The sequence below is a fragment of the Amblyomma americanum genome, unplaced genomic scaffold (assembly GCF_052857255.1).
Source record: "Amblyomma americanum isolate KBUSLIRL-KWMA unplaced genomic scaffold, ASM5285725v1 scaffold_58, whole genome shotgun sequence".
NCBI lineage: Eukaryota > Metazoa > Arthropoda > Arachnida > Ixodida > Ixodidae > Amblyomma > Amblyomma americanum.
In genome coordinates, this window is record NW_027526530.1 from 25,813 (window position 1) to 49,057 (window position 23,245).

Consider the following 23,245-nt stretch of genomic DNA (forward strand, 5'->3'; position numbering starts at 1 on the left):
GCGGGCGGCAGAGGAAAAACTGGCCCTCCCTGCGGCACGTACGGTCAGCTGCGCTGAGAGCAGGACAAAAAAAAGGAAACCATGGCCTGCGCAGGGATCGCACGTACGACCTTCGCGTTATTAGCACGACACGCTAACCAACTGAGCTAGCACGCCAGAACAATTCACGGCATCAAGGTAAACCACTCCATTCGTCCTTCTATCCATTCAACACGTTTGTGTGGGCGGCAGAGTAAAACTAGCCCTCCCTGCGCCACGTACGGTCAGCTGCGCTGAGAGCAGCAGAAAAAAAAGAAAACCATGGCCTGCGCAGGGATCGCACGTACGACCTTCGCGTTATTAGCACGACACTCTAACCAACTGAGGCAGCACGCCAGAACAATTCACGGCATCAAGGTAACCCACTCCATTCGTCCTTCTATCCACACAACACGTTTGAGTGGGCGGCAGAGGAAAAGCTGGCCCTCCCTGCGGCACGTACGGTAAGCTGCGCTGAGAGCAGGAGAAAAAAAACGAAACCATGGCCTGCGCAGGGATCGCACGTACGACCTTCGCGTTATTAGCACGACGCTATAAACAACTGAGCTAGCACGCCAGAACAATTCACGGCATCAAGGTAACCCACTCCATTCGTCCTTATTCTATCCACGCAACACGTTTGTGTGGGCGGCAGAGGAAAAACTGGCCCTCCCTGCGGCACGTACGGTCAGCTGCGCTGAGAGCAGGAGAAAAAAAAGGAAACCATGGCCTGCGCAGGGATCGTACGTGCGACCTTCGCGTTATAAGCACGACGCTCTAACCAACTGAGCTAGCACGCCAGAACAATTCACGGCATCAAGGTAACCCACTCCATTCGTCCTTCTTCTATCCACACAACACGTTTGTGCGGGCGGCAGAGGAAAAACTGGCCCTCCCTGCGGCACGTACGGTCAGCTGCGCTGAGAGCAGGACAAAAAAAAGGAAACCATGGCCTGCGCAGGGATCGCACGTACGACCTTCGCGTTATTAGCACGACACGCTAACCAACTGAGCTAGCACGCCAGAACAATTCACGGCATCAAGGTAAACCACTCCATTCGTCCTTCTATCCATTCAACACGTTTGTGTGGGCGGCAGAGTAAAACTAGCCCTCCCTGCGCCACGTACGGTCAGCTGCGCTGAGAGCAGCAGAAAAAAAAGAAAACCATGGCCTGCGCAGGGATCGCACGTACGACCTTCGCGTTATTAGCACGACACTCTAACCAACTGAGGCAGCACGCCAGAACAATTCACGGCATCAAGGTAACCCACTCCATTCGTCCTTCTATCCACACAACACGTTTGAGTGGGCGGCAGAGGAAAAGCTGGCCCTCCCTGCGGCACGTACGGTAAGCTGCGCTGAGAGCAGGAGAAAAAAAACGAAACCATGGCCTGCGCAGGGATCGCACGTACGACCTTCGCGTTATTAGCACGACGCTCTAACCAAGTGAGCTAGCAGGCCAGAACAGTTCACGGCATCAAGGTAACCCACTCCATTCGTCCTTCTTCTATCCACACAACACGTTTGTGTGGGCGGCAGAGGAAAAACTGGCCCTCTGTGTGGCACGTACGGTCAGCTGCGCTGAGAGCAGGAGAAAAAAAAGGAAACCATGGCCTGCGCAGGGATCGCACGTGCGAACTTCGCGTTATAAGCACGACGCTCTAACCAACTGAGCTAGCAGGCCAGAACAATTCACGGCATCAAGGTAACCCACTTCATTCGTCCTTCTTCTATCCACACAACACGTCTTTGTGTGGGCGGCAGCGGAAAAACTGGCCCTCCCTGCGGCACGTACGGTCAGCTGCGCTGAGAGCAGGAGAAAAAAAAGGAAACCATGGCCTGCGCAGGGATCGCACGTGCGAACTTCGCGTTATAAGCACGACGCTCTAACCAACTGAGCTAGCAGGCCAGAACAATTCACGGCATCAAGGTAACCCACTTCATTCGTCCTTCTTCTATCCACACAACACGTCTTTGTGTGGGTGGCAGCGGAAAAACTAGCCCTCCCTGCGGCACGTACGGTCAGCTGCGCTGAGAGCAGGAGATAAAAAAGGAAACCATGTCCTTCCCAGGGATCGCACGTACGACCCTCGCGTTATTAGCACGACACTCTAACCGACTGAGCTAGCACGCCAGAACAATTCACGGCATCAAGGTAACCCACTCCATTCGTCCTTCTTCTATCCACACAACACGTTTGTGCGGGCGGCAGAGGAAAAACTGGCCTCTCTCTCTCTGCGCCACGTACGGCCAGCTGCGCTGAGAGCAGGAGAAAAAAAAGGAAACCATGGCCTGCGCAGGGATCGCACGTACGACCTTCGCGTTATTAGCACGACGCTATAAACAACTGAGCTAGCACGCCAGAACAATTCACGGCATCAAGGTAACCCACTCCATTCGTCCTTATTCTATCCACGCAACACGTTTGTGTGGGCGGCAGAGGAAAAACTGGCCCTCCCTGCGGCACGTACGGTCAGCTGCGCTGAGAGCAGGAGAAAAAAAAGGAAACCATGGCCTGCGCAGGGATCGTACGTGCGACCTTCGCGTTATAAGCACGACGCTCTAACCAACTGAGCTAGCACGCCAGAACAATTCACGGCATCAAGGTAACCCACTCCATTCGTCCTTCTATCCACACAACACGTTTGAGTGGGCGGCAGAGGAAAAGCTGGCCCTCCCTGCGGCACGTACGGTAAGCTGCGCTGAGAGCAGGAGAAAAAAAACGAAACCATGGCCTGCGCAGGGATCGCACGTACGACCTTCGCGTTATTAGCACGACGCTCTAACCAAGTGAGCTAGCAGGCCAGAACAGTTCACGGCATCAAGGTAACCCACTCCATTCGTCCTTCTATCCACACAACACGTTTGAGTGGGCGGCAGAGGAAAAACTGGCCCTCCGTGCGGCACGTACGGTCAGCTGCGCTGAGAGCAGGAGAAAAAAAAAGGAAACCATGGCCTGCGCAGGGATCGCACGTACGACCTTCGCGTTATAAGCACGACGCTATAACCAACTGAGCTAGAAGCCAGAAAAATTCACGGCATCAAGGTAACCCACTCCATTCGTCCTTCTTCTATCCACACAACACGTTTGTGTGGGCGGCAGAGGAAAAACTGGCCCTCCGTGTGGCACGTACGGTCAGCTGCGCTGAGAGCAGGAGAAAAAAAAGGAAACCATGGTCTGCGCAGGGATCGCACGTGCGAACTTCGCGTTATAAGCACGACGCTCTAACCAACTGAGCTAGCAGGCCAGAACAATTCACGGCATCAAGGTAACCCACTTCATTCGTCCTTCTACTATCCACACAACACGTTTTTGTGTGGGCGGCAGCGGAAAAACTGGCCCTCCCTGCGGCACGTACGGTCAGCTGCGCTGAGAGCAGGAGATAAAAAAGGAAACCATGTCCTTCGCAGGGATCGCACGTACGACCTTCGCGTTATTAGCACGACGCTATAACCAACTGAGCTAGCACGCCAGAACAATTCACGGCATCAAGGTAACCCACTCCTTTCGTCCTTCTATCCATTCAACACGTTTGTGTGGGCGGCAGAGGAAAACTAGCCCTCCCTGCGCCACGTACGGTCAGCTGCGCTGAGAGCAGCAGAAAGAAAAGGAAACCATGGCCTGTGCAGGGATCGCACGTACGACCTTCGCGTTATTAGCACGACACTCTAACCAACTGAGCTAGCACGCCAGAACAATTCAGGGCATCAAGGTAACCCACTCCATTCGTCCTTCTATTCCATTCAACACGTTTGTGTGGGCGGCAGAGGAAAAACTGGTTCTCCCTGCTCCACGTACGGTCAGCTGCGCTGAGAGCAGGAGAAAAAAAGGAACCATAGCCTGCGCAGGGATCGCACGTACGACCTTCGCGTTATAAGCACGACGCTCTAACCAACTGAGCTAGCAGGCCAGAACAATTCACTGCATCAAGGTAACCCACTCCATTCGTCCTTCGTCTATCCACACAACACGTTTGTGTGGGCGGCAGGGGAAAAACTGGCCCTCCCTGCGGCACGTACGGTCAGCTGCGCTGAGAGCAGGAGAGAAAAAAGGGAACCATGGCCTGCGCAGGGATCGCACGTACGACCTTCGCGTTATTAGCACGACGCTATAACCAACTGAGCTATCACGCCAGAACAATTCACGGCATGAAGGTAACCCACTCCATTCGTCCTTCTGCTATCCACAGAACACGTTTGTACGTTTCTGTGGGCGGCAGAGGAAAAACTGGCCCTCCGTGCGGCACGTACGGTCAGCTGCGCTGAGAGCAGGAGATAAAAAAGGAAACCATGGCCTGCGCAGGGATCGCACGTGCGACCTTCGCGTTATTAGCACGACACTCTAAACAACTGAGCTAGCACGCCAGAACAATTCACGGCATCAAGGTAACCCACTCCATTCGTCCTTCTTCTATCCACACAACACGTTTCTGTGGGCGGCAGAGGAAGAACTGGCCTCTCTCTGCGGCACGTACGGTCAGCTGCGCTGAGAGCAGGAGAAAAAAAAGGAAACCATGGCCTGCGCAGGGATCGCACGTACGACCTTCGCGTTATTAGCACGACGCTATAACCAACTGAGCTATCACGCCAGAACAATTCACGGCATGAAGGTAACCCACTCCATTCGTCCTTCTATGCAGGGATCGCACGTACGACCTTCGCGTTATTAGCACGACACTCTAACCAACTCAGCTAGCACGCCAGAACAATTCACGGCATCAAGGTAACCTACTCCTTTCGTCCTTCTATCCATTCAACACGTTTGTGTGGGCGGCAGAGGAAAAACTGGCCCTCCCTGCGCCACGTACGGTGAGCTGCGCTGAGAGCAGGAGAAAAAAAGGAAACCATGGCCTGCGCAGGGATAGCACGTACGACCTTCGCGTTATAAGCACGACGCTCTAACCAACTGAGCTAGCAGGCCAGAACAATTCACGGCATCAATGTAACCCACTCCATTCGTCCTTCTTCTATCCACAGAACACGTTTGTGTGGGCGGCAGGGGAAAAACTGGCCCTCCCTGCGGCACGTACGGTCAGCTGCGCTGAGAGCAGGAGAGAAAAAAGGGAACCATGGCCTGCGCAGGGATCGCACGTACGACCTTCGCGTTATTAGCACGAAACTCTAACCAACTGAGCTAGCAGGCCAGAACAATTCACGGCATCAAGGTAACCCACTCCATTCGTCCTTCTTCTATCCACAGAACACGTTTGTACGTTTGTGTGGGCGGCAGAGGAAAACTAGCCCTCCCTGCGCCACGTACGGTCAGCTGCGCTGAGAGCAGGAGAAAAAAAAGGGAACCATGGCCTGCGCAGGGATCGCACGTACGACCTTCGCGTTATAAGCACGACGCTCTAACCAACTGAGCTAGCAGGCCAGAACAATTCACAGCATCAAGGTAACCCACTCCATTCGTCCTTCGTCTATCCACACAACACGTTTGTGTGGGCGGCAGAGGAAAAACTGGCCCTCCCTGCGCCACGTACGGTGAGCTGCGCTGAGAGCAGGAGAAAAAAAAGGGAACCAAGGCCTGCGCAGGGATCGCACGTACGACCTTCGCGTTATAAGCACGACGCTCTAACCAACTGAGCTAGCAGGCCAGAACAATTCACGGCATCAAGGTAACCCACTCCATTCGTCCTTCTTCTATCCACAGAACACGTAAAAAAAGGAAACCATGGCCTGCGCAGGGATCGCACGTACGACCTTCGCGTTATAAGCACGACGCTCTAACCAACTGAGCTAGCAGGCCAGAACAATTCACGGCATCAAGGTAACCAACTCCATTCGTCCTTCTTCTATCCACAGAACACGTTTGTGTGGGCGGCAGAGGAAAAACTGGCCCTCCCTGCGCCACGTACGGTGAGCTGCGCTGAGAGCAGGAGAAAAAAAAGGAAACCATGGCCTGCGCAGGGATCGCACGTACGACCTTTGCGTTATAAGCACGACGCTCTAACCAACTGAGCTAGCAGGCCAGAACAATTCACGGCATCAAGGTAACCCACTCCATTCGTCCTTCTTCTATCCACAGAACACGTTTGTACGTTTGTGTGGGCGGCAGAGGAAAAACAGGCCCTCCGTGCGGCACGTACGGTCAGCTGCGCTGAGAGCAGGAGAAAAAAAAGGAAACCATGGCCTGCGCAGGGATCGCACGTGCGACCTTCGCGTTATAAGCACGACGCTTTAAACAACTGAGCTAGCAGGCCAGAACAATCCACGGCATCAAGGTAACCCACTTCATTCGCCCTTCTTCTATCCACACAAAACGTTTGTGTGGGCGGCAGGGGAAAAACTGGCCCTCCCTGCGGCACGCACGGTCAGCTGCGCTGAGAGCAGGAGAAAAAAAAGGAAACCATGGCCTGCGCAGGGATCGCACGTGCGACCTTCGCGTTATTAGCACGACACTCTAACCAACTGAGCTAGCACGCCAGAACAATTCACGGCATCAAGGTAACCCACTCCATTCGTCCTTCTTCTATCCACAGAACACGTTTGTGTGGGCGGCAGGGGAAAAACTGGCCCTCCCTGCGGCACGTACGGTCAGCTGCGCTGAGAGCAGGAGAGAAAAAAGGGAACCATGGCCTGCGCAGGGTTCGCACGTACGACCTTCGCGTTATTAGCACGAAACTCTAACCAACTGAGCTAGCAGGCCAGAACAATTCACGGCATCAAGGTAACCCACTCCATTCGTCCTTCTTCTATCCACAGAACACGTTTGTACGTTTGTGTGGGCGGCAGAGGAAAAACAGGCCCTCCGTGCGGCACGTACGGTCAGCTGCGCTGAGAGCAGGAGAAAAAAAAGGAAACCATGGCCTGCGCAGGGATCGCACGTGCGACCTTCGCGTTATAAGCACGACGCTTTAACCAACTGAGCTAGCAGGCCAGAACAATTCACGGCATCAAGGTAACCCACTTCATTCGTCCTTCTTCTATCCACACAAAACGTTTGTGTGGGCGGCAGGGGAAAAACTGGCCCTCCCTGCGGCACGCACGGTCAGCTGCGCTGAGAGCAGGAGAAAAAAAAGGAAACCATGGCCTGCGCAGGGATCGCACGTGCGACCTTCGCGTTATTAGCACGACACTCTAACCAACTGAGCTAGCACGCCAGAACAATTCACGGCATCAAGGTAACCCACTCCATTCGTCCTTCTTCTATCCACACAACACGTTTGTGTGGGCGGCAGAGGAAGAACTGGCCTCTCTCTGCGGCACGTACGGTCAGCTGCGCTGAGAGCAGGAGAAAAAAAAGGAAACCATGGCCTGCGCAGGGATCGCACGTACGACCTTCGCGTTATTAGCACGACGCTATAACCAACTGAGCTATCACGCCAGAACAATTCACGGCATGAAGGTAACCCACTCCATTCGTCCTTCTATGCAGGGATCGCACGTACGACCTTCGCGTTATTAGCACGACACTCTAACCAACTCAGCTAGCACGCCAGAACAATTCACGGCATCAAGGTAACCTACTCCTTTCGTCCTTCTATCCATTCAACACGTTTGTGTGGGCGGCAGAGGAAAACGAGCCCTCCCTGCGCCACGTACGGTCAGCTGCGCTGAGAGCAGCAGAAAAAAAGGAAACCATGGCCTGTGCAGGGATCGCACGTACGACCTTCGCGTTATTAGCACGAAACTCTAACCAACTGATCTAGCACGCCAGAACAATTCAGGGCATCAAGGTAACCCACTCCATTCGTCCTTCTATTCCATTCAACACGTTTGTGTGGGCGGCAGAGGAAAAACTGGTTCTCCCTGCGCCACGTACGGTCAGCTGCGCTGAAAGCAGGAGAAAAAAAAGGGAACCATGGCCTGCGCAGGGATCGCACGTACGACCTTCGCGTTATAAGCACGACGCTCTAACCAACTGAGCTAGCAGGCCAGAACAATTCACAGCATCAAGGTAACCCACTCCATTCGTCCTTCGTCTATCCACACAACACGTTTGTGTGGGCGGCAGAGGAAAAACTGGCCCTCCCTGCGCCACGTACGGTGAGCTGCGCTGAGAGCAGGAGAAAAAAAAGGGAACCAAGGCCTGCGCAGGGATCGCACGTACGACCTTCGCGTTATAAGCACGACGGTCTAACCAACTGAGCTAGCAGGCCAGAACAATTCACGGCATCAAGGTAACCCACTCCATTCGTCCTTCTTCTATCCACAGAACACGTAAAAAAAGGAAACCATGGCCTGCGCAGGGATCGCACGTACGACCTTCGCGTTATAAGCACGACGCTCTAACCAACTGAGCTAGCAGGCCAGAACAATTCACGGCATCAAGGTAACCAACTCCATTCGTCCTTCTTCTATCCACAGAACACGTTTGTGTGGGCGGCAGAGGAAAAACTGGCCCTCCCTGCGCCACGTACGGTGAGCTGCGCTGAGAGCAGGAGAAAAAAAAGGAAACCATGGCCTGCGCAGGGATCGCACGTACGACCTTCGCGTTATAAGCACGACGCTCTAACCAACTGAGCTAGCAGGCCAGAACAATTCACGGCATCAAGGTAACCCACTCCATTCGTCCTTCTTCTATCCACAGAACACGTTTGTGTGGGCGGCAGGGGAAAAACTGGCCCTCAAAAAAAAAGGAAACCATGGCCTGCGCAGGGATCGCACGTACGACCTTCGCGTTATTAGCACGACGCTATACCCAACTGAGCTAGCACGCCAGAACAATTCACGGCATCAAGGTAACCCACTCCATTCGTCCTTCTTTGCAGGGATCGCACGTACGACCTTCGCGTTATTAGCACGACACTCTAACCAACTGAGCTAGCACGCCAGAACAATTCACGGCATCAAGGTAACCCACTCCATTCGTCCTCCGTCTATCCACACAACACGTTTGTGTGGGCGGCAGAGGAAAACTAGCTCTCCCTGCGCCACGTACGGTCAGCTGCGCTGAGAGCAGCAGAGAAAAAAGGAAACCATGGCCTGTGCAGGGATCGCACGTACGACCTTCGCGTTATTAGCACGACACTCTAACCAACTGAGCTAGCACGCCAGAACAATTCACGGCATCAAGGTAACCCACTCCATTCGTCCTTCTATCCATTCAACACGTTTGTGTGGGCGGCAGAGGAAAAACTAGCCCTCCCTGTGCCACGTACGGTCAGCTGCGCAGAGAGCAGCAGAAAAAAGGAAACCATGGCCTGTGCAGGGATCGCACGTACGACCTTCGCGTTATTAGCACGACACTCTAACCAACTGTGCTAGCACGCCAGAACAATTCACGGCATCAAGGTAACCCACTCCGTTCGTCCTTCTATCCATTCAACACGTTTGTGAGGGCGGCAGAGGAAAAACTAGCCCTCCCTGCGCCACGTACGGTCAGCTGCGCTGAGAGCAGGAGAAAAAAAGGAAACCGCGTTATTAGCACCACGCACTAACCAACTGAGCTAGCACGCCAGAACAATTCACGGCATGAAGGTAACCCACTCTATTCGTCCTTCTTCTATCCACACAACACGTTTGTGTGGGCGGCAGAGGAAAAACTGGTTCTCCCTGCGCCACGTACGGTCAGCTGCGCTGAGAGCAGGAGAAAAAAAAGGAAACCGCGTTATTAGCACGACGCTCTAACCAATTGAGCTGGCAGGCGAGAATGGTTCACGGAATCAAGGTAACCCACTCCATTCGTCATTCTTCTATCCACACAACACGTTTGTGTGGGCGGCATAGGAAAAACGCCCTCCCTGCGCCACGTACGGTCAGCTGCGCTGAGAGCAGGATAAAAAAAAGGGAACCATGGCTTGCGCAGGAATCGCACGTACGACCTTCGCGTTATTAGCACGACACTCTAACCAACTGAGCTAGCAGGCCAGAACAATTCACGGCATGAATGTAACCCACTCCATTCGTCCTTCTTCTATCCACACAACACGTGGGCGGCAGAGGGAAAACTGGTTCTCCCTGCGCCACGTACGGTCAGCTGCGCTGAGAGCAGATTAAAAAACAGGGAACCATGGCCTGCGCAGGGATCGCACGTACGACCTTCGCGTTATTAGCACGACACTCTAACCAACTGAGCTAGCAGGCCAGAGCAATTCACGGCATGAAGGTAACCCACTCCATTCGTCCTTCTTCTATCCACACAACACGTTTTGTGGGCGGCAGAGGAAACACTGGTTCTCCTGCGCCACGTACGGTCAGCTGCGCTGAGAGCAGGATAAAAAAAAGGGAACCATGGCCTGCGCAGGGATCGCACGTACGACCTTAGCGTTATTAGCACGACACTCTAACAACTGAGCTAGCAGGCCAGAACAATTCACGGCATGAAGGTAACCCACTCCATTCGTCCTTCTTCTATCCACACAACACGTTTTGTGGGCGGCAGAGGAACCACTGGTTCTCCCTGCGCCACGTACGGTCAGCTGCGCTGAGAGCAGGAGAAAAAAAGGGAACCATGGCCTGCGCAGGGATCGCACGTACGACCTTCGCGTTATTAGCACGACACTCTAACCAACTGAGCTAGCAGGCCAGAACAATTCACGGCATGAAGGTAACCCACTCCATTCGTCCTTGTTCTATCCACACAACACGTTTGTGTGGGCGGCAGAGGAAAAACTGGTTCTCCCTGCGCCACGTACGGTCAGCTGCACTGAGAGCAGGAGAAAAAAGGGAACCATGGCCTGCGCAGGGATCGCACGTACGACCTTCGCGTTATTAGCACGACACTCTAACCAACTGAGCTAGCAGGCCAGAACAATTCACGGCATGAAGGTAACCCACTCCATTCGTCCTTCTTCTATCCACACAACACGTTTTGTGGGCGGCAGAGGAAACACTGGTTCTCCCTGCGCCACGTACGGTCAGCTGCGCTGAGAGCAGGAGAAAAAAAAAGGGAACCATGGCCTGCGCAGGGATCGCACGTACGACCTTCGCGTTATTAGCACGACACTCTAACCAACTGAGCTAGCAGGCCAGAACAATTCACGGCATGAATGTAACCCACTCCATTCGTCCTTCTTCTATGCACACAACACGTGGGCGGCAGAGGAAAAACTGGTTCTCCCTGCGCCACGTACGGTCAGCTGCGCTGAGAGCAGGAGAAAAAAAGGGAACCATGGCCTGCGCAGGGATCGCACGTACAACCTTCGCGTTATTAGCGCGACACTCTAACCAACTGAGCTAGCACGCCAGAGCAATTCACGGCATGAAGGTAACCCACTCCATTCGTCCTTCTTCTATCCACACAACACGTGGGCGGCAGAGGAAAAACTGGTTCTCCCTGCGCCACGTACAGTCAGCTGCGATGAGAGCAGGAGAAAAAAAAGGGAACCATGGCCTGCGCAGGGATCGCACGTACAACCTTCGCGTTATTAGCACGACACCCTAACCAACTGAGCTAGCAGGCCAGAACAATTCACTGCATCAAGGTAACCCACTCCATCCCTCCTTCGTCTATCCACACAACACGTTTGTGTGGGCGGCAGAGGAAAAACTGGCCCTCTCTGCGCCACGTACGGTCAGCTGCGCTGAGAGCAGGAGAACAAAAAGGAAACCATGGCCTGCGCAGGGATCGCACGTACGACCTTCGCGTTATTAGCCCGACGCTCTAACCAACTGAGCTAGCACGCCAGAACAATTCACGGCATCAAGGTAACCCACTCCATTCGTCCTTCTTCTATCCACACAACACGTTTGTGTGGGCGGCATAGGAAAAACGCCCTCCCTGCGCCACGTACGGTCAGCTGCGCTGAGTGCAGTGAAAAAAAAGGAAACCATGGCCTGCGCAGGGATCGCACGTACGACCTTCGCGTTATTAGCACGACGCTCTAACCAACTGAGCTAGCACGCCAGAACAATTCACGGAATCAAGGTAACCCATTCCATTCGTCCTTCTTCTATCCACACAACACGTTTGTGTGGGCGGCATAGGAAAAACTGGCCCTCCCTGCGCCACGTACGGTCAGCTGCGCCGAGAGCAGAAAAAAGGAAACCATGGCCTGCGCAGGGATCGAACCTAAGACCATCGCGTTATTAGCACGACGCTCTAACCAAATCAGCTAGCACGCCAGAACAATTCACAGAATCAAGGTAACCCACTCCATTCGTCTTTCTTCTATCCACACAACACGTGTGGGCGGCAGAGGAAAAACTGGCCCTCCCTGCGCCACGTACGGTCAGCTGCGCTGAGAGCAGACAAAAAAGAAACCATGGCCTGCGCAGGGATCGAACCTACGACTTCGCGTTATTAGCACGACGCGCTAACCAACTGAGCTAGCAGGCTATAACAATTCACGGAATCAAAGTAACCCACTCCATTCGTCCTTCTATCCACACAACACTCGTGTGTGGGCGGCAGCGGAAAATCTGGCCCTCCCTGCGCCACGTACAGTCAGCTGCGCTGAGAGCAGGAGAAAAAAAAGGAAACCATGGCCTGCTCCAGGATCGCACGTACGACCTTCGCGTTATTAGCGCGACGCTCTAACCAAATGAGCTAGCAGGCCTTTTTTATCTTTATTGCCGACTAGACAGGAAAAACAAATACAACACATTAAAAGGTGCTATCTGATCAGAGACAGCACTCGTAGGTTAAAACCGTTTCAGGGCAAAAAGGTCATTCAACAGAGTGTACCATTCTGGTTTATCAACTTTTTCCTTATACACATCTCTTAGGTAAGCAAGATTCTCAACAAAGTACTCTCTAGCGGGTCGCACATTTTGATCTGCATGATGGACACCCATTCGTGTCTTCCATACACCATGCAGTACCAATAGCATGAACAAATCATACGGTGCGCCGTCTTCGTTACCATCTGGCAAAAAATGGATGGCATACGACGTTATTGGAAGGTCTTTCTTTAGCGTGCTTTGCAGGATGTCCCAAAGAAAGACTTCATCCCGACAGTCCAAGAATATATGGTCTACGGTTTCTGGCTTGCGGCATATTAAACAGTTTGTGTCCCATGGGACATATGTCCCCTTCTCTTCCAACCATGGCTTCACGGGCAGTGTGCCACTATGTAAGTGGAAAAGGAAAGTTTTCACCGATGGCCGTACGGCCATCTTCTTCACTCTTTTAAGAACCTCACCACCCTGACCATCACCATTCACGTATGCGCTAAATTGGCACTGGTAACATCAAATCTGACAGGTCTGTACAGAGCCGCCTACGTTTTACGCCACTAAGGTACTGCATCGAGAATCGCACTTTCAATATTTGAAAGGCTCCAACCACTTCACGAAAATACCCCTGCGCACCTCGACGATGAAACCGTTGCGTACAAACCAGAAATTCGGGTAAAAGGTTTTGCAGCCGCACTTGCATCACTGTCCTCAAAAAGGGATCCTTTTGGTCTCGCAGGAAAGTGAATCTCGAGACAACTTGCCCTAAAAACAAATGTACAAGACCCAAACCACCATTCTGCACTGAGCGAAACAAGTTTGTCCGGCTCGTGCGCTTCCATGTTGATCCCCACACATACACAGCTAACACTCTGTGCAGCTTCTGAACACACATTCTTGTCATCAACATCGCCTGCAGAACGTACCATACTTTCGCGACAAGGAAAAGGGTACACACTGTTGCGCGAGCAAAGATGGAAAAATGCCTGCCACCCCATTTAGTTGTTTTCGAACGCACATGCTCAGTTTCTTCTCGCCAATACTGTGTCTTGTCCTTGTAGTGCTGAATTGGTACGCCTAGATACTTTGTAGGCACATCTGACCACTGAACATTTTGAAATAAGGAAGGAGAGTCTTCCCACTCCCACTGCCAGAAACCCAGGCATTTGTTCCAGTTTATAACACTGCCGGTACATCTGCAGTATGCTGTATCATTGTTCAGGGCCTCCTTGACACTTTCTTTGTCCTTGCAAATAATAGCAATATCATCAGCATAAGAAAGAGCCTTCACTTCTGTTGACATTAACTGGAAGCCTCTAACCCCTTCATTGTACAGTACTTTCAAGCAAAACGGCTCCAGAAAGATGGCAAATAGCAAGGGGGTTAAGGGGCACCCTTGCCTGACAGAGGAATGGATTTCGATACTATCGGTGAGTTCTTTGTTGACTACAATATTGGTGAAACAACCCTTGTATGCCATTCTCACACCATCCGAAATCACTGATCCCAAGTTTACATATTCCTATATGCTGAAAAGTGTGTCGTGATGGACGCGATCGAAAGCTTTTTCAAGATCAACCTGTAACACAGCAGCGCGCATTGAGAAAACGACACAACACTCTAAAATGCTCCTCATAATGTGAATGTTAGTGGTTATTGACCTTCCTTTGATGCCACAAGTCTGGTGCGGTCCCACAACATCTTTGATGACAGTTTGCAATCTCCTTGCTAGCCCCTTCATATAGATTTCATAATCCACATTCGTTAACGTTATAGGTCTGACAGATGAAACCAATTGCTGCTTCTCGCGATCATTACTCTTAGGAATTAGTACTATATGCGCTCGCCGGAAGGACGGTGGCAGCTCTTTCTTTTCGTACGCCTCCATTAAAACAGCGTGTAATGCCCTGCCACTTCTTCTCGAAACCGCTTATAGAAAGCCGCGCTCAAACCATCTGGACCAGGCGTCTTGCCCGGACTAAGTTCATCTATGGCTTTTTAATTTCTTGGATTGTAACTGGAACTTCTAGAAATGATTTCCTTTCTTCGTTGAGTTTTGGCATGAGCGACAAAAACGTGCTTTCCAAACCCTTTGCAAGTTTGTTTCTGCACCCAAATAATTCGCTGTAGTGTTCGACATAGGCTCTTTTAATCATTTCGTTGTCTCGGGTGACTGCATTTCCGAGCATTATCTCTTGGATATCATTTTTCGCTGCGTAGCTGTTTTCATCCGCATGTGCCCGCTTCGTTGGCATTTCACTAACCCAAAGCATTTCTGCCCGTGCCTGTATAACTGCTCCCTTATACTTATAATTGTCTAGCACTTCCAGCTGCCTACGAACTTCTCTGATTTCTGTACTGCGCAGCCCCGGCTGCGAACATTCTTGACTGAGTAACAAATCCAGCTGGCATTGTAATTGCTTCTCAGCCTGTTTTCTTTTGTGTTGTTTCGCAGTACTGTGTTCGATTGCGCTCATCTTAACGTTTTCTTTGAAACACTCCCACGCGCAAACAAAACTATTAGCCCCACTTGTCAGTACTTCTCGTATACTATCTTGTGTCTTACTAACGAAGGTCTCGTCTTTGAGAAGTTTGTTATTCATCTTCAAAAGATGCCAGTTAGAAGCGCGAATTCGTTTTTTTGGTACCTAATGTAAACGTAACCAGGCTATGGTCACTGAATGATACATGTTTCACCATGTAATGGGTACACAGTGGCACGAGGGCGACGGATATGTAAGCTCTATCTAGTCTAGCGGGAGAATCGCGCTGGAAATGAGTGTACTGTGGCAAACTAGAATTCGATAACAGCAAACCTACATCTTCAAACTTTTGCTTTGTGATCAACGTGTTCAAGTAAAGAGCGCTGCGGTCGCGCAAAGGGTGCCTCCTAGCTCTATCTTCAGGCAAACACAATTGAAGTCACCGAGTTAAACAAAATTTCGCTCTGCACTGACATGGGGCGCAAGTTCCTCAAAGAAAACTCTGCGCACTTGTTGCTTGTTCGGGGCATATATACAGATCACTCGCCATTTCATCTGAGCAAAGAAAAAATCGCGAACAATAAGACGAAAACTTGCGTCTACTTTTACACACTCTACAATACCAATTGAGTTTCGCATCAAAAGCAAAACACCCCCAGAAGTGCCAACGGCATGACTCACGCAGATGTCATAGCAGGATCGAAAAGGTAACAACATGCGGTCAGTTTGCTCTTCAGATTCTACTTTTGTCTCTTGTATAGCCGCAATGTCGATGTCATTTTCTATTAGAAGGCGAATTGATACTGCCGCCACTTTGCGGCTAGCCCTCTCACGTTAAGCGTTGCTATACGTAATGCTGCATCTTTTTTCCCTCCATTCTTTCTTTTTAAAGAAAATAGCACCGCCTATTGTTTACGTTGTGAACAAGGAGGCTACGTGCAGCAACGTCGCTGAACTCACAATAGTCCGTGGTTGCGCTGACTAAGAAACTTGAAAGGCGACGCTGCCTTTTGTCCGTCGATGCTGCCGCTGCACGCGAAGGCACCCAGGTGCACGCGGTCGACCTAACTGCGGAGGCGGCTCGGCTGCCTGCCGCGGGTCGGGCGGAACGGTAGTCCTCTGCTTGAAAGACGGACGACTCACTCCAGGAGCTTTCGCCAGGAGCTTTCGCCAGGAGCGCCTCCTTCAGGAGTATGCGGTGCATCGCAATTATTTTCTCGTAGTCGCTTTCCAGCCTGACTGCTGCTTGCAGCCAAGGAGACCACCATTTCCTCCTGCTGACTTTCAGCGTTCTCTGAAGCTTCGTTAGGACGTGCGGCGGCGTCTTCCAACACAGCAGCCTTCTCATCAGGCAAACCGTCCTGCGGGACACTGGATGCAGGCTAAAGCCTCCCGCTCCCCTCTTCGACACTGGTTGAATGGGGCACCAGTGTCTCCAAAACGTTGCCTCCCTTTCCCGTCGCTGCTTCTTCGGCGTCAAGCTCATCCATCATCAGCTCGCACGCTGCTTCGTTAGAAGAGTGCCCGGTCACGCTGGCATACGTTCGCGCACACTCACTCTCCTAATGCCCGAACCGACGGCACGCACCACACCGCGGAATTTCGCAATCACGCCGAACATGACCCTTGCCACGCCAGCGCACGCAGAGGGGGGCCCTGCCCGGTACCGCAACCAGGGCCAATTCACCAGGGATGCCCACCTGATGCGGCAAATCGTCCAGCTTGAACCCCCTTTCAGCGAAAGAGACACCAGGCGCATTGTCGACCCTTTATCGGTGACGCCTTGTACCCGCCAACGCTCAGCCTTGACCTCAGTTACTTTACCGTACGGCACAGAGGCCGCTCGCACGTCATCTGGCACTCCGGGAAGCAACCAGTGAATCTTCATTGGAACATCTTGGTTTCCTGACTCAATTATCAAACACCGACGTTCCTTCACTTGCACTTCACCAGCGACGAGCATCTTCTTGACAGCGTGAGCACTGTCGAAAGTCACCACCCAGACGTGACTCCTTCGATACGCCCCCAAGGCGGTTACGTCAGGGAGCAACTTGAGGTGAGCCAATGCGTCACGGAAATCTTCGACGTGGTACGGTCGTGCACGGACGTCAGCGTGAAGAAAAACTGCATTAAAAAATATACGACCTCTAGGTAGACTTGGTAGGATGACCTCGTACTCGTTGTCAGTTTCAAAAAACCTGTTTCCGCGGCCAGACATGGCCGCTATAGCGCTCCTACGGAGCCCATCATCACACGTCCATACGCTGCGGAGGCCGGGAGTAGAAACCACTGAACTAGCAGGCCAGAACAATTCACGGAATCAACGTGACCCACTCCATTCGTCCTTCTAACCACACAACATGGTTGCGAGGGCGGCAGGGGAAAAACTGGCCCTCCGTGCGGCACGTACGGTCAGCTGCGTTGAGAGCAGGAGAAAAAGAAATACCATGGCCTGCGCAGGGATCGAACCTACAACCTTCGCGTTATTAGCACGACGCTCTAACCAACTGAGCTAGAGGGCCAGAACGGTTCACGGGATCAAGGCAACCCACTCCATTCGTCCTTCTATCCACATAATACGGCTGCGTGGGCGGCAGAGGTAAAATTGGCCCTCCCAGCGCCACGTACGGTCAGCTTCGTTGAGCGCAGGAGAAAAAAAGACCTTGGCCTGCGCAGAGATCCAACCTACGACCTTCGCGTTATTAGCACGACGCTCTAACCAACTGAGCTAACAGGCCAGAACGGTTCACGGAATCAAGGTAACCCACTCCATTCGTCCTTCTTCTATCCACACAATACAGTTGAGTGCGCGGCAGAGGTAAAATTGGCTCTCCCAGCGCCACGTACGGTCAGCTGCGTTGAGAGCAGGAGAAAAAGAAATACCATGGCCTGCGCAGGGATTGAACCTACGACCTTCGCGTTATTAGCACGACGCTCTAACCAACTGAGCTAGCAGGCCAGAACGGTTCACGGAATCAAGGTAACCCACTCCATTCGTCATTCTTCTATCCACACAATACAGTTGAGTGCGCGGCAGAGGTAAAATTGGCTCTCCCAGCGCCACGTACGGTCAGCTGCGTTGAGAGCAGGAGAAAAAGAAATACCATGGCCTGCGCAGGGATTGAACCTACGACCTTCGCGTTATTAGCACGACGCTTAACCAACTGAGCTAGCAGGCCAGAACGGTTCACGGAATCAAGGTAACCCACTCCATTCGTCCTTCTTCTATCCACACAATACAGTTGAGTGCGCGGCAGAGGTAAAATTGGCTCTCCCAGCGCCACGTACGGTCAGCTGCGTTGAGAGCAGGAGAAAAAGAAATACCATGGCCTGCGCAGGGATTGAACCTACGACCTTCGCGTTATTAGCACGACGCTCTAACCACCTGAGCTAGCAGGCCAGAACGGTTCACGGAATCAAGGTAACCCACTCCATTCGTCCTTCTTCTATCCACACAATACAGTTGAGTGCGCGGCAGAGGTAAAATTGGCTCTCCCAGCGCCACGTACGGTCAGCTGCGTTGAGAGCAGGAGAAAAAGAAATACCATGGCCTGCGCAGGGATTGAACCTACGACCTTCGCGTTATTAGCACGACGCTCTAACCAACTGAGCTAGCAGGCCAGAACGGTTCACGGAATCAAGGTAACCCACTCCATTCGTCCTTCTTCTATCCACACAATACAGTTGAGTGCGCGGCAGAGGTAAAATTGGCTCTCCCAGCGCCACGTACGGTCAGCTGCGTTGAGAGCAGGAGAAACAGAAATACCATGGCCTGCGCAGGGATTGAACCTACGACCTTCGCGTTATTAGCACGACGCTCTAACCAACTGAGCTAGCAGGCCAGAACGGTTCACGGAATCAAGGTAACCCACTCCATTCGTCCTTCTTCTATCCACACAATACAGTTGAGTGCGCGGCAGAGGTAAAATTGGCTCTCCCAGCGCCACGTACGGTCAGCTGCGTTGAGAGCAGGAGAAAAAGAAATACCATGGCCTGCGCAGGGATTGAACTTACGACCTTCGCGTTATTAGCACGACGCTCTAACCAACTGAGCTAGCAGGCCAGAACGGTTCACGGAATCAAGGTAACCCACTCCATTCGTCCTTCTTCTATCCACACAATACAGTTGAGTGCGCGGCAGAGGTAAAATTGGCTCTCCCAGCGCCACGTACGGTCAGCTGCGTTGAGAGCAGGAGAAAAAGAAATACCATGGCCTGCGCAGGGATTGAACTTACGACCTTCGCGTTATTAGCACGACGCTCTAACCAACTGAGCTAGCAGGCCAGAACGGTTCACGGAATCAAGGTAACCCACTCCATTCGTCCTTCTTCTATCCACACAATACAGTTGAGTGCGCGGCAGAGGTAAAATTGGCTCTCCCAGCGCCACGTACGGTCAGCTGCGTTGAGAGCAGGAGAAAAAGAAATACCATGGCCTGCGCAGGGATTGAACTTACGACCTTCGCGTTATTAGCACGACGCTCTAACCAACTGAGCTAGCAGGCCAGAACGGTTCACGGAATCAAGGTAACCCACTCCATTCGTCCTTCTTCTATCCACACAATACAGTTGAGTGCGCGGCAGAGGTAAAATTGGCTCTCCCAGCGCCACGTACGGTCAGCTGCGTTGAGAGCAGGAGAAAAAGAAATACCATGGCCTGCGCAGGGATTGAACTTACGACCTTCGCGTTATTAGCACGACGCTCTAACCAACTGAGCTAGCAGGCCAGAACGGTTCACGGAATCAAGGTAACCCACTCCATTCGTCCTTCTTCTATCCACACAATACAGTTGAGTGCGCGGCAGAGGTAAAATTGGCTCTCCCAGCGCCACGTACGGTCAGCTGCGTTGAGAGCAGGAGAAAAAGAAATACCATGGCCTGCGCAGGGATTGAACCTACGACCTTCGCGTTATTAGCACGACGCTCTAACCAACTGAACTAGCAGGCCAGAACGGTTCACGGAATCAAGGTAACCCACTCCATTCGTCCTTCTTCTATCCACACAATACAGTTGAGTGCGCGGCAGAGGTAAAATTGGCTCTCCCAGCGCCACGTACGGTCAGCTGCGTTGAGAGCAGGAGAAAAAGAAATACCATGGCCTGCGCAGGGATTGAACCTACGACCTTCGCGTTATTAGCACGACGCTCTAACCAACTGAGCTAGCAGGCCAGAACGGTTCACGGAATCAAGGTAACCCACTCCATTCGTCCTTCTTCTATCCACACAATACAGTTGAGTGCGCGGCAGAGGTAAAATTGGCTCTCCCAGCGCCACGTACGGTCAGCTGCGTTGAGAGCAGGAGAAAAAGAAATACCATGGCCTGCGCAGGGATTGAACTTACGACCTTCGCGTTATTAGCACGACGCTCTAACCAACTGAGCTAGCAGGCCAGAACGGTTCACGGAATCAAGGTAACCCACTCCATTCGTCCTTCTTCTATCCACACAATACAGTTGAGTGCGCGGCAGAGGTAAAATTGGCTCTCCCAGCGCCACGTACGGTCAGCTGCGTTGAGAGCAGGAGAAAAAGAAATACCATGGCCTGCGCAGGGATTGAACCTACGACCTTCGCGTTATTAGCACGACGCTCTAACCAACTGAACTAGCAGGCCAGAACGGTTCACGGAATCAAGGTAACCCACTCCATTCGTCCTTCTTCTATCCACACAATACAGTTGAGTGCGCGGCAGAGGTAAAATTGGCTCTCCCAGCGCCACGTACGGTCAGCTGCGTTGAGAGCAGGAGAAAAAGAAATACCATGGCCTGCGCAGGGATTGAACCTACGACCTTCGCGTTATTAGCACGACGCTCTAACCAACTGAGCTAGCAGGCCAGAACGGTTCACGGAATCAAGGTAACCCACTCCATTCGTCCTTCTTCTATCCACACAATACAGTTGAGTGCGCGGCAGAGGTAAAATTGGCTCTCCCAGCGCCACGTACGGTCAGCTGCGTTGAGAGCAGGAGAAAAAGAAATACCATGGCCTGCGCAGGGATTGAACCTACGACCTTCGCGTTATTAGCACGACGCTCTAACCAACTGAACTAGCAGGCCAGAACGGTTCACGGAATCAAGGTAACCCACTCCATTCGTCCTTCTTCTATCCACACAATACAGTTGAGTGCGCGGCAGAGGTAAAATTGGCTCTCCCAGCGCCACGTACGGTCAGCTGCGTTGAGAGCAGGAGAAAAAGAAATACCATGGCCTGCGCAGGGATTGAACCTACGACCTTCGCGTTATTAGCACGACGCTCTAACCAACTGAGCTAGCAGGCCAGAACGGTTCACGGAATCAAGGTAACCCACTCCATTCGTCCTTCTTCTATCCACACAATACAGTTGAGTGCGCGGCAGAGGTAAAATTGGCTCTCCCAGCGCCACGTACGGCCAGCTGCGTTGAGAGCAGGAGAAAAAGAAATACCATGGCCTGCGCAGGGATTGAACTTACGACCTTCGCGTTATTAGCACGACACTCTAACCAACTGAGCTAGCAGGCCAGAACGGTTCACGGAATCAAGGTAACCCACTCCATTCGTCCTTCTATCCACACAATACAGTTGAGTGCGCGGCAGAGGTAAAATTGGCTCTCCCAGCGCCACGTACGGTCAGCTGCGTTGAGAGCAGGAGAAAAAGAAATACCATGGACTGCGCAGGGATTGAACCTACGACCTTCGCGTTATTAGCACGACGCTCTAACCAACTCAGCTAGCAGGCCAGAACGGTTCACGGAATCAAGGTAACCCACTCCATTCGTCCTTCTTCTATCCACACAATACAGTTGAGTGCGCGGCAGAGGTAAAATTGGCTCTCCCAGCGCCACGTACGGTCAGCTGCGTTGAGAGCAGGAGAAAAAGAAATACCATGGACTGCGCAGGGATTGAACCTACGACCTTCGCGTTATTAGCACGACGCTCTAACCAACTAAGCTAGCAGGCCAGAACGGTTCACGGAATCAAGGTAACCCACTCCATTCGTCCTTCTTCTATCCACACAATACAGTTGAGTGCGCGGCAGAGGTAAAATTGGCTCTCCCAGCGCCACGTACGGTCAGCTGCGTTGAGAGCAGGAGAAAAAGAAATACCATGGCCTGCGCAGGGATTGAACCTACGACCTTCGCGTTATTAGCACGACGCTCTAACCAACTGAGCTAGCAGGCCAGAACGGTTCACGGAATCAAGGTAACCCACTCCATTCGTCCTTCTTCTATCCACACAATACAGTTGAGTGCGCGGCAGAGGTAAAATTGGCTCTCCCAGCGCCACGTACGGTCAGCTGCGTTGAGAGCAGGAGAAAAAGAAATACCATGGACTGCGCAGGGATTGAACCTACGACCTTTGCGTTATTAGCACGACGCTCTAACCAACTAAGCTAGCAGGCGAGAACGGTTCACGGAATCAAGGTAACCCACTCCATTCGTCCTTCTTCTATCCACACAATACAGTTGAGTGCGCGGCAGAGGTAAAATTGGCTCTCTCAGCGCCACGTACGGTCAGCTGCGTTGAGAGCAGGAGAAAAAGAAATACCATGGCCTGCGCAGGGATTGAGCCTACGACCTTCGCGTTATTAGCACGACGCTCTAACCAACTGAGCTAGCAGGCCAGAACGGTTCACGGAATCAAGGTAACCCACTCCATTCGTCCTTCTTCTATCCACACAGTACAGTTGAGTGCGCGGCAGAGGTAAAATTGGCTCTCCCAGCGCCACGTACGGTCAGCTGCGTTGAGAGCAGGAGAAAAAGAAATACCATGGCCTGCGCAGGGATTGAGCCTACGACCTTCGTGTTATTAGCACGACGCTCTAACCAACTGAGCTAGCAGGCCAGAACGGTTCACGGAATCAAGGTAACCCACTCCATTCGTCCTTCTTCTATCCACACAGTACAGTTGAGAGCGCGGCAGAGGTAAAATTGGCTCTCCCAGCGCCACGTACGGTCACCTGCGTTGAGAGCAGGAGAAAAAGAAATACCATGGCCTGCGCAGGGATTGAACTTACGACCTTCGCGTTATTAGCACGACGCTCTAACCAACTGAGCTAGCAGGCCAGAACGGTTCACGGAATCAAGGTAACCCACTCCATTCGTCCTTCGTCTATCCACACAGTACAGTTGAGTGCGCGGCAGAGGTAAAATTGGCTCTCCCAGCGCCACGTACGGTCAGCTGCGTTGAGAGCAGGAGAAAAAGAAATA

At 52.3% G+C, this 23,245-nt stretch overlaps 28 non-coding genes across 28 annotated transcripts; all 28 read right to left on the reverse strand.

Moving 5' to 3' along the window:
• Window positions 1-744: 744 nt before the first annotated feature.
• On the reverse strand, window positions 745-818 carry TRNAI-UAU (transfer RNA isoleucine (anticodon UAU)). Its single transcript has one exon. It is a non-coding gene; the product is annotated as a tRNA-Ile (tRNA).
• Window positions 819-1,629: 811 nt separating this feature from the next.
• TRNAI-UAU (transfer RNA isoleucine (anticodon UAU)) lies at window positions 1,630-1,703 on the reverse strand. Its single transcript has one exon. It is a non-coding gene; the product is annotated as a tRNA-Ile (tRNA).
• A 151-nt stretch (window positions 1,704-1,854) lies between these two features.
• TRNAI-UAU (transfer RNA isoleucine (anticodon UAU)) lies at window positions 1,855-1,928 on the reverse strand. The gene has a single exon. It is a non-coding gene; the product is annotated as a tRNA-Ile (tRNA).
• Window positions 1,929-2,530: 602 nt separating this feature from the next.
• TRNAI-UAU (transfer RNA isoleucine (anticodon UAU)) lies at window positions 2,531-2,604 on the reverse strand. Its single transcript has one exon. It is a non-coding gene; the product is annotated as a tRNA-Ile (tRNA).
• A 589-nt stretch (window positions 2,605-3,193) lies between these two features.
• On the reverse strand, window positions 3,194-3,267 carry TRNAI-UAU (transfer RNA isoleucine (anticodon UAU)). The gene has a single exon. It is a non-coding gene; the product is annotated as a tRNA-Ile (tRNA).
• Window positions 3,268-3,856: 589 nt separating this feature from the next.
• On the reverse strand, window positions 3,857-3,930 carry TRNAI-UAU (transfer RNA isoleucine (anticodon UAU)). Its single transcript has one exon. It is a non-coding gene; the product is annotated as a tRNA-Ile (tRNA).
• Window positions 3,931-4,866: 936 nt separating this feature from the next.
• TRNAI-UAU (transfer RNA isoleucine (anticodon UAU)) lies at window positions 4,867-4,940 on the reverse strand. Its single transcript has one exon. It is a non-coding gene; the product is annotated as a tRNA-Ile (tRNA).
• A 379-nt stretch (window positions 4,941-5,319) lies between these two features.
• On the reverse strand, window positions 5,320-5,393 carry TRNAI-UAU (transfer RNA isoleucine (anticodon UAU)). Its single transcript has one exon. It is a non-coding gene; the product is annotated as a tRNA-Ile (tRNA).
• A 149-nt stretch (window positions 5,394-5,542) lies between these two features.
• Window positions 5,543-5,616, reverse strand: TRNAI-UAU (transfer RNA isoleucine (anticodon UAU)). Its single transcript has one exon. It is a non-coding gene; the product is annotated as a tRNA-Ile (tRNA).
• Window positions 5,617-5,694: 78 nt separating this feature from the next.
• Window positions 5,695-5,768, reverse strand: TRNAI-UAU (transfer RNA isoleucine (anticodon UAU)). The gene has a single exon. It is a non-coding gene; the product is annotated as a tRNA-Ile (tRNA).
• Window positions 5,769-5,917: 149 nt separating this feature from the next.
• TRNAI-UAU (transfer RNA isoleucine (anticodon UAU)) lies at window positions 5,918-5,991 on the reverse strand. The gene has a single exon. It is a non-coding gene; the product is annotated as a tRNA-Ile (tRNA).
• A 157-nt stretch (window positions 5,992-6,148) lies between these two features.
• TRNAI-UAU (transfer RNA isoleucine (anticodon UAU)) lies at window positions 6,149-6,222 on the reverse strand. The gene has a single exon. It is a non-coding gene; the product is annotated as a tRNA-Ile (tRNA).
• Window positions 6,223-6,825: 603 nt separating this feature from the next.
• On the reverse strand, window positions 6,826-6,899 carry TRNAI-UAU (transfer RNA isoleucine (anticodon UAU)). The gene has a single exon. It is a non-coding gene; the product is annotated as a tRNA-Ile (tRNA).
• A 925-nt stretch (window positions 6,900-7,824) lies between these two features.
• Window positions 7,825-7,898, reverse strand: TRNAI-UAU (transfer RNA isoleucine (anticodon UAU)). The gene has a single exon. It is a non-coding gene; the product is annotated as a tRNA-Ile (tRNA).
• A 149-nt stretch (window positions 7,899-8,047) lies between these two features.
• TRNAI-UAU (transfer RNA isoleucine (anticodon UAU)) lies at window positions 8,048-8,121 on the reverse strand. The gene has a single exon. It is a non-coding gene; the product is annotated as a tRNA-Ile (tRNA).
• Window positions 8,122-8,199: 78 nt separating this feature from the next.
• Window positions 8,200-8,273, reverse strand: TRNAI-UAU (transfer RNA isoleucine (anticodon UAU)). The gene has a single exon. It is a non-coding gene; the product is annotated as a tRNA-Ile (tRNA).
• Window positions 8,274-8,422: 149 nt separating this feature from the next.
• TRNAI-UAU (transfer RNA isoleucine (anticodon UAU)) lies at window positions 8,423-8,496 on the reverse strand. The gene has a single exon. It is a non-coding gene; the product is annotated as a tRNA-Ile (tRNA).
• A 9,452-nt stretch (window positions 8,497-17,948) lies between these two features.
• TRNAI-AAU (transfer RNA isoleucine (anticodon AAU)) lies at window positions 17,949-18,022 on the reverse strand. The gene has a single exon. It is a non-coding gene; the product is annotated as a tRNA-Ile (tRNA).
• A 367-nt stretch (window positions 18,023-18,389) lies between these two features.
• On the reverse strand, window positions 18,390-18,463 carry TRNAI-AAU (transfer RNA isoleucine (anticodon AAU)). Its single transcript has one exon. It is a non-coding gene; the product is annotated as a tRNA-Ile (tRNA).
• Window positions 18,464-18,610: 147 nt separating this feature from the next.
• Window positions 18,611-18,684, reverse strand: TRNAI-AAU (transfer RNA isoleucine (anticodon AAU)). The gene has a single exon. It is a non-coding gene; the product is annotated as a tRNA-Ile (tRNA).
• Window positions 18,685-18,831: 147 nt separating this feature from the next.
• TRNAI-AAU (transfer RNA isoleucine (anticodon AAU)) lies at window positions 18,832-18,905 on the reverse strand. The gene has a single exon. It is a non-coding gene; the product is annotated as a tRNA-Ile (tRNA).
• Window positions 18,906-19,936: 1,031 nt separating this feature from the next.
• On the reverse strand, window positions 19,937-20,010 carry TRNAI-AAU (transfer RNA isoleucine (anticodon AAU)). Its single transcript has one exon. It is a non-coding gene; the product is annotated as a tRNA-Ile (tRNA).
• A 147-nt stretch (window positions 20,011-20,157) lies between these two features.
• Window positions 20,158-20,231, reverse strand: TRNAI-AAU (transfer RNA isoleucine (anticodon AAU)). Its single transcript has one exon. It is a non-coding gene; the product is annotated as a tRNA-Ile (tRNA).
• A 368-nt stretch (window positions 20,232-20,599) lies between these two features.
• On the reverse strand, window positions 20,600-20,673 carry TRNAI-AAU (transfer RNA isoleucine (anticodon AAU)). The gene has a single exon. It is a non-coding gene; the product is annotated as a tRNA-Ile (tRNA).
• Window positions 20,674-20,820: 147 nt separating this feature from the next.
• TRNAI-AAU (transfer RNA isoleucine (anticodon AAU)) lies at window positions 20,821-20,894 on the reverse strand. Its single transcript has one exon. It is a non-coding gene; the product is annotated as a tRNA-Ile (tRNA).
• Window positions 20,895-21,041: 147 nt separating this feature from the next.
• On the reverse strand, window positions 21,042-21,115 carry TRNAI-AAU (transfer RNA isoleucine (anticodon AAU)). Its single transcript has one exon. It is a non-coding gene; the product is annotated as a tRNA-Ile (tRNA).
• A 147-nt stretch (window positions 21,116-21,262) lies between these two features.
• TRNAI-AAU (transfer RNA isoleucine (anticodon AAU)) lies at window positions 21,263-21,336 on the reverse strand. Its single transcript has one exon. It is a non-coding gene; the product is annotated as a tRNA-Ile (tRNA).
• Window positions 21,337-22,143: 807 nt separating this feature from the next.
• On the reverse strand, window positions 22,144-22,217 carry TRNAI-AAU (transfer RNA isoleucine (anticodon AAU)). Its single transcript has one exon. It is a non-coding gene; the product is annotated as a tRNA-Ile (tRNA).
• Window positions 22,218-23,245: the final 1,028 nt, after the last annotated feature.